At 50.4% G+C, this 10,388-nt stretch overlaps 1 pseudogene; it reads left to right on the top strand.

The window, feature by feature from the left end:
• Positions 1-3,913: 3,913 nt before the first annotated feature.
• On the top strand, positions 3,914-5,261 carry LOC101701047 (terminal nucleotidyltransferase 5B pseudogene; annotated as a pseudogene).
• The last annotated feature ends 5,127 nt before the right edge of the window (positions 5,262-10,388 follow it).

The following is a 10,388-nucleotide window of genomic DNA, read 5'->3' as shown; positions in this document are numbered from 1 at the left end:
ATGACAAAGTTTGGTTTGTTCCCTTAGTAGCAGTATGTGGCATTTGGTTTGAATCTGAAATATCTTCCAAAGGCCCATAGGTTAAAGGCTTAGTCCTGAGCTTGGTACTATGGGGAGGTGGTGAAACCTTTAAGTGGGGCCTAGGAGGTCTTAGGTCATTGAGGATTGGTGTTCTGGGGCAAATAAAATGCAGTTGGCATCAGGACAGCAGCACTCGGTAACAGGCCTTTTTCCTTGTGAACCCAGAAAAGGCAGAGAAGAAGGGGCTTGGGGCCAACCTTACGTCTTTGCCACGAGGCTGGTTCTCCAAGGTCAAGGGCAAGCAGAGTAGCCTCTTGTCCACCCAAGATGTGACTTCTCAGCATTTGCCGACTCTTTCTGAGGGACTGGACTCAGGTTGGTTCTGACTCCTGCTGTGGTGTTGGGACTGCCCTGGGGCCTGGGAAAGGAGATACCGTTGGAAAACTGCACTGACCAGTGCATTGCAGGACAGGACTTTCTTGGAGGATGATCAGGTGGCTTTCAGAAGCAAGAGGAGGGCAAAAGATTAGGCTTAGTCAGGAAGGAAAAATCTGAGGCCCAGCAAAGCCTCTGTCCAGTGACAGTTGCTCTCACACATTTCTTCCAGCAACATCACACGGGGTTCATGCTCCTGTCTTGGATACTATAGTTCTGGGTCTTAATCTGTCCTCTGGACTCGTGACCCTACAGAAGCCACTGGGAGCCACTTCTCACTCTGTGCCTTCTGAATCCTATTCTTATTTTATTTTACCTTATTTTAGTTTTCCAGTACTAAGAATCAAACTCAGGACCTTGCGCTTGCCAGGCAGGCATGGCACCACTGAGCTCCTGGCCCTCTTTCTGATTCTCATGGGCAGGGTTACTGGGTAAAATATAAGCTACCTAGATGAGTTTGAATTTTAGATAATAAAAAAAAATTTAGTTGAAAAAAGTTGTTTACCTGAAATTTAAATTTAACTGAACATTTGTATTTTCATTGGCTAACTTGGGCCACTCTATGCAGAGGACTGGGTTCTGCTTTAGTGATTGGTGGGAAGAAACCTCTGACCAGTTCTGTGGTAAGAATGCCAATCTTGAGGGATTAGATGGATCCCATTTGTAGAGGTTGAATAGTCAAAAAAGCAAATACAGATGTTCCTGGACTTAAGGCAGAGCTGTGTTCCAATAAAATGAACATCCTGGGTTAGCAGCACAGTATGCTGTAGAGTACATACTGCTTCTCCTGTGATCACATGGCTGACTGGGAGTTATGGTTCACTGTGGATGTCCAGTACTGGGAAAGAGTACTGCTAGTCAGCTTTCTGTTACTGTAACAAATACCTGAGACAATCAATTTTTTAAAAGGAAAGGTTTAGTTTGGTTCACAGTTTTGGAGCTTTCAATCCCACAATCAGTTGGCCCTTTGCTTCTGAGCCCATGAAGATAGAAACAGATCATGGTGGGGAGCGCATGCCAGAGAAGTCAATTCATGTCATGGAAGCCAAGAGGAAAAGTGAGGCAGGAAGGGAGTGTTCAGGTTCCAATATCCCCTTTGAGGGCATGGCAGGGCATGGCTGTGTCTACACTCCATGCCCAGCCATAAAGAGCCCAGGTCCTCTTTCAGCTCAGCTGAGTAGGTCAAGCAAGCCCCTTGCTAAAGAATTCACCAGAGACTCAAGCAGTAGGAGACAGAACCAGCCAAATGTGCAGGAACTCTGCACTTACACCCCATCCCTGGAGGCCCCATCAGAACCAGCCCAGAACCTGCCTTCTAACCGCTGACTCAGACCCTCCACCTCTCCTCCAAATGCTTCCTCCATACAACACTGGGTTTAAAAACGAGGGGCTTAGAGCAGCAGAAATTGAGGCTGTTCCACTCCCAGGCAGTATGACCTCAGTTGCTATCCCTCTCTCAGCCTCAATTTCCCATCTGTAAAATGGATTTGGTTTATGAGGCATGGGGAAGGACCATTCTGAGGGTGACGCATGCCCTCTCCTGCAGGGTAGGAGCCTCCTCCCAGCTCAGGGTAGTGTTTGCAAAGTGTGAAGCATCCACAAGCTCACAGATGGGCCCCCCCACCCCGCCCAGGATGCTACACAGAACCATCTCAGCTTACAATAGTTGCTCCCACGTATTTAGTGACCTTGTATCCCAGGAACTACAGTTGGAACAAAAATTAAATAAAACCCTGCCTTATGAATTTTATATGTTTTATCTCAGGCAATCCTCACACTTGCCCTATGGAGCAAGTATCATCGCTGCTTCCACTTTATAGGTAGGAAACTGAGGCAGAGAAGGTAAGCAACATGCCTAAAATGACCCCATTTAGTAAGTAATTAAACTGTGATTCAAACCCAGAGACTCCAGAGCCAGACTCCAGGGCTGTGAGCCTTGTAGCCTTTTGCCAGTGATGAAGAAGAAAGAGGTTCTGTCAGGTGAACATTTGCCCCAGGTCACCAGTTGGTCAGGTCCAAAAGTCTAAGTGACCACTCTGGCTCTGACTCCACAAGGCCATAGCACCCCCACCTTTCCCACCAGAAAGGCCACCTCTGAGCAGGCCTGGTAGAAGCCAACAGAGCACTGGGGTGAGGGTCTGGCACACAGCAGTCTCCTCCAAAATCCTGTTTGATTGAAAGAGACTCCAAGCTCAAGCTGGCCACACTATCAGAAGTCATCTGCCCCGACATGCATCACCGGCTGAGGAAGGAGGCCAGAGAGAAGAGGCTGGGGGAGGAAGTCCATGCGTCTGCTCAAGACCAACAGAACTTTGTATGAAGCTCCATCCTTACCTCACTTCTGATTCTTCCTCTCCATCTGGGGATGGCCAATGGCCCCCGCCTCACCTGGCCCCTCCTTGCCCAGCCCCCAGCCTGAAGTCTCAACCAAGTGCTTGCTCAGTGGTGCCAGTTTCCCCTCTCAGCAATTGCCAGCCCATGAAGCAATCCACTGAGCTCAGTTTAAGTCATAGCCCCACGTGCAGCTTCTCACAATGATTCCATCCCCTCCTGAATGAAGGCTTTTTCACACATACCTACTCATACTCAGCCTACTCCACACAACAGGCATAGTGGTGGTAAAGGGCTTTCTCCAGCCCTAACCTGAATGGCTTCGGAAGCTAAGGTGGGAAATCCTTCTCTCATAGGAAGGGGCTTAGCCAGCTGGTCTCATTTGTCCCTGACTCTGCTACCTGTGGCTATTGGAATTGGGTAGACCCAGCTGCAAATACAAGCACTATCCTTAAATGTGGTCATTATTTAAGTAGGGGTAGACTATCTCAATCATTTGCTAGCTCCCCTGTGTATTAGCTAAGGATAAAAAGTTGGTGGAGAAGGAGCTAGGTATTTATTGACTCATGAAATTTAGGAGTCCAGGATAGGAGTACGGTCAGCTGCTGGCACAGCTTCAGCTTCAGGCACAGCTGGAACAGAAGTTCATAAGGGGTCAGGACTCTATCTCTCACCCTATTTCTCTACATTTTTTGGTTTGGCTTCTATCATAAGCTGAACTTTTTATCATAAGCTGAATTTTATCCTCCCCCATGCCCATTCAAAAGTAGAAGTCTTACGCCCTCATACTTGAGACATGACTCTATTATGTGATAAGGCCTTTAAAGTGATAATTAAGATTAGATTAGGTCATTAGAATAGACCCAAATCCAATATGACTGGTATTATTATAGGAAGAAGAAATTAGAACAGACACAAAGGGAAAACCACATGAAGACATTTGCAAGCTAAAGAAAAAGGTCTCGAGGGTCGCTGCCGGTGCCCAGGTGTGCCTAGGGCTTTCCTTGCCGCAGCTGCCGCCCTGCTCCTGCATCCCCGCCCCTAGCCTAGGCCCAGCCGCTCCCCCTGCTCTCTTCGCCCTAGCCACCCCCTCGGTTTCTGCCATCGGGGCCCCGGGGCCAGGCGAATGATGCCGTCGGAGAGCGGGGCTGACTGCCTGGACGGGGCAGCTGCGCAGGTGGGAACGGCTGCGGCCACGGTGGCCCCAGCAGGCGGCGGCCCCGACCCGGAGGCCTCGTCTGCTTCCCCTGAACGGCACCTGAGCAGGCTGACCTGGCCACAGGTGAAGCGGCTGGACGCGCTCCTGAGCTAGCCGATTCCAATTCACGGGCCCGGCAACTTCCCCACGCTGAGCATGCAGCCCCAGCAGATCGTGCAGGTGGTCCGCAGCAGCCTCGAGGAACAGGGACTTCGGGTACATAGTGTATGGCTACACGGCTCAGCGGCCAGCCATGTGCTGCACCCTGAGAGTGGCCTGGGCTACAATGACCTGGACCTGGTATTCTGGGTGGACCTGCACAGTGAGGCGTGCTTCCAGCTGACCAAGGCTGTGGTGCTAGCCTGCCTGCTGGACTTCCTGCCAGCTGGTGTGAGCCGGGCCAAGATCACGCCATTGACACTCAAAGAGGCATACGTGCAGAATCTGGTGAAGGTGTGCACGGACACAGACCACTGGAGCCTCATCTCACTGTCCAACAAGAGTGGTAAGAATGTGGAGCTCAAGTTTGTGGACTCGGTGAGGCGCCAGTTCAAGTTCAGTGTCGACTCCTTCCAGATCATCCTGGACTCTCTGCTGCTTTTTGGCCAGTGCTCATCCATGCCCATGTCTGAGGCCTTCCACCCAATGGTGACAGGTGAGAGCCTGTATGGGGACTTCGCCGAGGCCCTGGAGCACCTGCAGCACTGTGTCATCGCCACGCGCAGCCCAGAGGAGATTCGAGGCAGTGGCCTCCTCAAGTACTGCCACCTCCTAGTGAGGGGCTTCCGGCCACAGCCCAGAACTGATGTGTGCGCCCTGCAGCAGTACATGTGCTCCCACTTCCTCATCGACTTTCCCGACCTGGCAGAACAGCAGCGCACTTTGGAGCGCTACCTGGAGGCCCATTTTGGCGAGGGCGACACCACCCGCCAGTATGCCTGCCTGGTGACACTGCACAGGGTGGTCAACGAGAGCACTGTGTGCCTCATGAACCATGAGCGCCGCCAGATGCTGGACCTCATTGCCACACTGGCTCTCCAGGCACCGGCTGAGCAGGGCCCGGCTGCCACTGCTGCCCTGGCTTAGTGCCCCCCAGGTGCTGACGGGCTTGTGCCGGCCACTGTTAGTTACTATGTGACCCCCGTGCAGCCTCTGTTGGCTCGGGCCCACTCCTATCCCACCTGGCTGCCTTGTAACTGACTCAGACCCTGGCCAGAAAGGACCAGGCCTCTTGGGCTGGGGCCATCAGGAAGGTGTGGAGGATACGACCAAAGACAGGTAGCCTGTGCCAGCTGGCCCAGCTCTGCTGCAGGGTTGGGCCTTCAGCTGAACCCGTCAGACTTCCCTGAGTGAGGCTTCTGTGGGTTTAAGGCCAAGCTGGAGCTCTTGACAGGAGGACCCTTTGGTCATTGTTCCACACTCTGGGACTGCATGGTTGTGGGGCACAGGGCCTGCTTGTCCAGAGGATGAGTGGCCTTCAGGAGACTGGGTGCAGACTGGGTGGTAGCCTCAGCACCCCAAATCTTCAGTTGACTTCCATGGCCTTGAAAAGATCTTTTTGACTACATCAGCCCACAGTTATCCTAGGTATCCTATTTACCCCCAAGGGCATGCAGCCTGTGCACTGGCTAAAATACAGAATGTGACAGAGAGTACTCACTTTGGCTCTGGCTGGACCACTGGCGGAGTATGGCGCTCCAACCATCTAAATCATTGGGAGGAGGGAAATGGAGGCATGAGGCAGCTCCCTGAGTTTGGGGAGGGATGAGCTTAACCCATTCTCCTGAAACCTGTACCCCAAGCTGGGGAGCTTTCCTCTTAAGGGGTAGAGGTGTGCAGGGAACAGGAGCCAAGCAGCCAGGGTGAGATGCAGCCCTCGCCTTCCCACTGTGCTGCTCCTTTTCCTTGGGTTGTGAGGAGCTCTGCTGCCTGGGAATATATTCTGCAGAGGGTGGTGGGTCCACATCTGTCACAGTCAAGTCCAGTACTCCTGCCCGACTGGCTTGGTTGTAGGACTTTTACATGGGGAAGGGGAGCCACATTCCCACCTCCTTTTCCATTGCTCTAGATTTGCTATTTTGTACCACCTGTCAATAAAGATTCCCTACACTGAAAAAAAAGAAAAAAGAAAAAAAGAAAAAGGTCTCACAAGAAGCCAACTTTACTGACACCTTGATCTTAGCTTACAGCCTCCAGAACTGTAGGAAAATAAAGTTCTGTTGTTTAAGCCAAGGAAACAAATACAGCTTCATTCTGAGGAAGCCTGTTCCCCGTAGTAACACTGTGGCTTCCTGCACATTCAGGTGGATGTCCCCAGTTCAGCAACCTCGGTAGAGTCTCTTTTCCCCCAACAAGTCTAGCAAAAATCTCGGAACTGAATCTCATTGGCCCACTTTCAATCACCTGTACACTCCTGAACCAATCCCTATGGCCAGGGGGATGGAAGAGCCTGATTGGCCAGACCTGACTCATGTGCCACACCTTCAGTCCAGGGTGAAATCAGCACCAGTCAGACCACATGGTTCCCTAGGGAAGATCAGGCAAAAAACCCACCGAGTGTCAGATGGCTGAGGCAGCAAGTGTGCCCTCTCCCTGCCTCTCCTTTACCCCAAACCATCCCCGCTAAGCTGCCTCAGACCTTTCTTCATCAATCAGACCACCTCTGTCCACTCAGTAAAGTCCCCTGATCTGTCCCTGCCACCTCTCCTCCATTCCCCTCTCAAGACACCCTGACCCCTTACAGCTCTTAACATGCATCTTAGTCTGTTTCTGCTGCTATAACAGACTCCCACAGACTAAATGATAAGCAACAGAGGTTTATCTAGCTCATGTTTCTGGATGCTGGGAAGGCCAAGGGCACGGTGTCAGCGTCTGGCAAGGGCCTTCGTGCTGTGTCATAATGTGGTGGAAGGACAAGCAAGCACATGCAAGACAGAGAGAAGACATCAAGCCAAACTCTTTTTTTTTTTAACAAGAACCCACTCCTGAGATATCTAAACCACTCCCACAATAACAGCATTAATCCATTCATGAGGGCAGACCCCTCCTGACCCAACTACCCCTCACAGGTTCCACCTTTTAACACTGCTACAATGGCAATTAAATTTCAGCGTGAGTTTGGGAGAGGACACACACCATAGCAACATAAACAGACACCCTCAATTACTGGGGCCTCCTGTTGCTGCTCCTCTGCTTCATAAACCTCTCTACTGCTTCCTCAAGGCCAGGTTCAACACCCCTCTCTCAGGGAACCCTTCCCTTTTGAGGCAGCCCCATCTCATTCCCAAAGTGGAGCTGGATAGCATGTTGGTAAGAAGCTGGACATACTGCCTAGGTGCAAATCTGTTTGCTGTGTGACCTTGGGAATGTTTCTTACATCCCTGAGCCTCCAGTTTCTGTCTCTAGCTTCTAAAGCTGTTTTGGCAGAAGTGCGCATGCTCCACATGGAAAGCCCCGAGAACAGTGTCTTGGACACAGACAACACCTAATAAGTGTCACCTGTTGTCATCACCTGTTGTTTGAACGCACCTCCACTGGGAGTTATCTGTTGGCCCATCTGTTTCCTTGGGTAGTCTGGGATCTCTGAAGCGGGGTTTCTCCATCCGCATGGGCTGATATACTAAAATACCATGAACTGAGTAGTTTATAGATGACAGAAATGTGGTTCTCACAGTTCTGGAGGCTGAAAGTCTGAGGTCAGGGTGCCAGCGTGGTGGGTTCTGGCGAGGGCCCTCTCCTGGATTACCATTGACGTCTCCTTGTATCCTCACATGGCAGAAAGACAGCAGAGAGCATTCTGGAGTTCCTTCTAGAAGAGCACTGATCTCATTCATGAGGACTCCACCCTCACAGCCCAATTACTTCCCCAAAACCCCACCTCCAAGGACCACCACTATAGGGATTCAATTTCAACCTATGAATGGGGGCACAGACCCGCAGTCCCCAACAGAGGGAATGGCCCTTTCATCACATGACCACATGGGATCTCTGGTCCTCAGCAGGTTTGCTCTATCCCCAGCAGCTGGGGGTGGGACTTTCACAGCCACAAACTCAGCCAGGAGTGCATGAATGAGGGAGCAATCCAGGAAGCAAAGGAGTGCGTGAACACAGAGCAAGCGTCTAGGACAATGCCTGGAACCCATTTCTCCTCAATCTACGCACACATCCCTCTGTCCTGGACGCAGCCCTGACTATCAGCCAACTCCTCCACACTTTTCTCCTTGAAACCATTTTCCTCTGACCCCCTCCTCCTATCTCACAGCCAAAGTTCAAGTGCAAACCACCAGGAAATCCCAAAGAATGTTCATCAGATAAATCACCCCATCACTAATAAGGTCCACCATCCCTCCCCACCATTTAAACCACTATTTTCCCCGTGAAAAGTCAGCATGCCTCTTCCCCACTGCCCGCCCCACAGCCAGCAAGGCCATTAAACCTAGGAAGGGTGCATCTCCACACAGCCCAGAACTTGACAGTGGAAAAATACTGTGCACTCAGTGACTCAGTGGTCGCCAAAATAGCCAGAGTGTTTGGTTTCATCCTTAACCAACCCGTTCCTCTCCTGTTTTGTGTCTTGTAAGATCAGAGAGGGTGGAGCCTGATAAAGCACCTGGACAGGCTGGATGACCTTGAGCTCCCCCACAAGAGCTTGTCAACCCCTTGGGTTTCTTTCGGACTTGTCTCCTGCCAGGGGCACTGGCCTGCAGGTGCCTGCAGGTTCTGACAGCACCCCCGGAAGGGAGCTCAGGAAGCACCTCAGAAACTGGGGAGTAAAAACCCCCAGCACTTGGGCGACACGTTTGGCTCTGTCTCCTGGCAGCTGAGGCAGAAAGAGAAACACATGGCTTGCATAGTTTTCATTTTCCGACAACAGAAAGCATGTTCAAACCTCGGCAGAGACAACATTTGTACTGGAACCGGGCTGTAGGAGGAATGTATGGGGCACTTCAGGGATAAAGCACACCAAGTGACAGGCGATGCTTCTTGCAGCTGCAGCTTCTTTCCTCCTCGATGCTTCATTCATTCACACAGCAGCCACATGCTGGACCTGGGCTGCCCGGGGCTCATGCCACAGTCCCTGCTACCGCAGGTTTCTATTTCTCCCTCTTCCTCCACGTTTGCCATTCCACCCCTCAGCCCACCCCATCCATCTGCCTATCAGTAATGACAGCAGGGTGACCTCAGTCTGGGTCGAACCTACACTCCTCTGCTGAAGTTTAACAATTTGGAGAGGGAATAGGACACCCTTCCTCCATTAGCCAACCTCCCACTTGTTAACAGAACCCCAATGTTGGCACAGGTGCCCAGCCCTAGGGGACTCGTCACTGATCTAAGAAAGACAGGGCATGCCATTTCCCTTTCTTGGATATTCCCTTTCCCATTCCTGCTTCCCAGTTAGCTAGAGCTGGTCAAGTAACTCAGCTGTGGTCAAGTAAATTTCTGCAAAGGCTCCTGGGAAATTTCGTTCCTTAAAAATGGAAAGCCTCTACTTTCTACCTTGAACATGGTGACTGAAGACATGAAGCTCTGAGCTGTGGCAGCCATCTGAGGATTATGAGGTGATAAGTCTGGACTCTTAAAGGAAATAAGCCAAGAAGGGCAGAATAGAGAGTCCATGATGTTAACTCTGAATTACTAAGCCAGCTTAAGACCACCTGCCATGGATATCTAATGTAAGATGTCTTGAATGCTTATGTTACAATTAGTTGGTTACCCTATTATTGCAATTAAATAAATCCTAACAAATACAACAATCACATACAAAAGAAGAAAATTCAGTGCTGGAGAGATCACAAGGGAAAGAGAAGCATGCTTTGGAATACTGTAAATGAGTTTGACTTTCATCATGAGCACTAACACATTTTTGCTACATGATTTTGGGAATTGAATTTACCTTCTTTTTACCTTCCAAGCCTGTTTTATCACAGACTTGTGTAAAGAGGACAAGACAGAGGATGTAAAAGTGCTGGACACACTTTCTATCTGCTTAGCCAACTCTCTCTCTCTCTCTCTCTCTCATACCAGAGATCAAACTCAGCACCTTGTGCTTGTAAGGCAGGTGGCGGCACCACTGAGCTAAATCCCCAGCCCTGCCAACTCTTTTTCACTACACTTTTCCCAGCCTCTATAGGCAAGATTGGTACTCGAGTTTGAGTTCTGTTCAATGAAAGGCTAAATTCTCACACCTGTAATCCCAGTACTCCAGGAAGCTGAGGCAGGAGAATCACACATTCAAGCCCAGATCAGGCAATTTAACTTAGCAAGACCCTGTCTCAAAAAAAAAAAAAAAAAAAAAACTGGGGTGTAGGTCAGTGCAAAGGTCTTGGATTTAATCCCCAATACTGAAAAAAAAAAAAAAAAGACTAAATTCCTTTCCTTCCCACCTATACAGTGAAGATTCTGA

Source organism: Heterocephalus glaber, unplaced genomic scaffold, assembly GCF_053883595.1.
Source record: "Heterocephalus glaber isolate CG9 unplaced genomic scaffold, H.glaber_assembly_v1.0 deba00001606, whole genome shotgun sequence".
Classification (NCBI taxonomy): domain Eukaryota; kingdom Metazoa; phylum Chordata; class Mammalia; order Rodentia; family Bathyergidae; genus Heterocephalus; species Heterocephalus glaber.
This window is presented reverse-complemented; position numbering and strand designations above follow the sequence as displayed.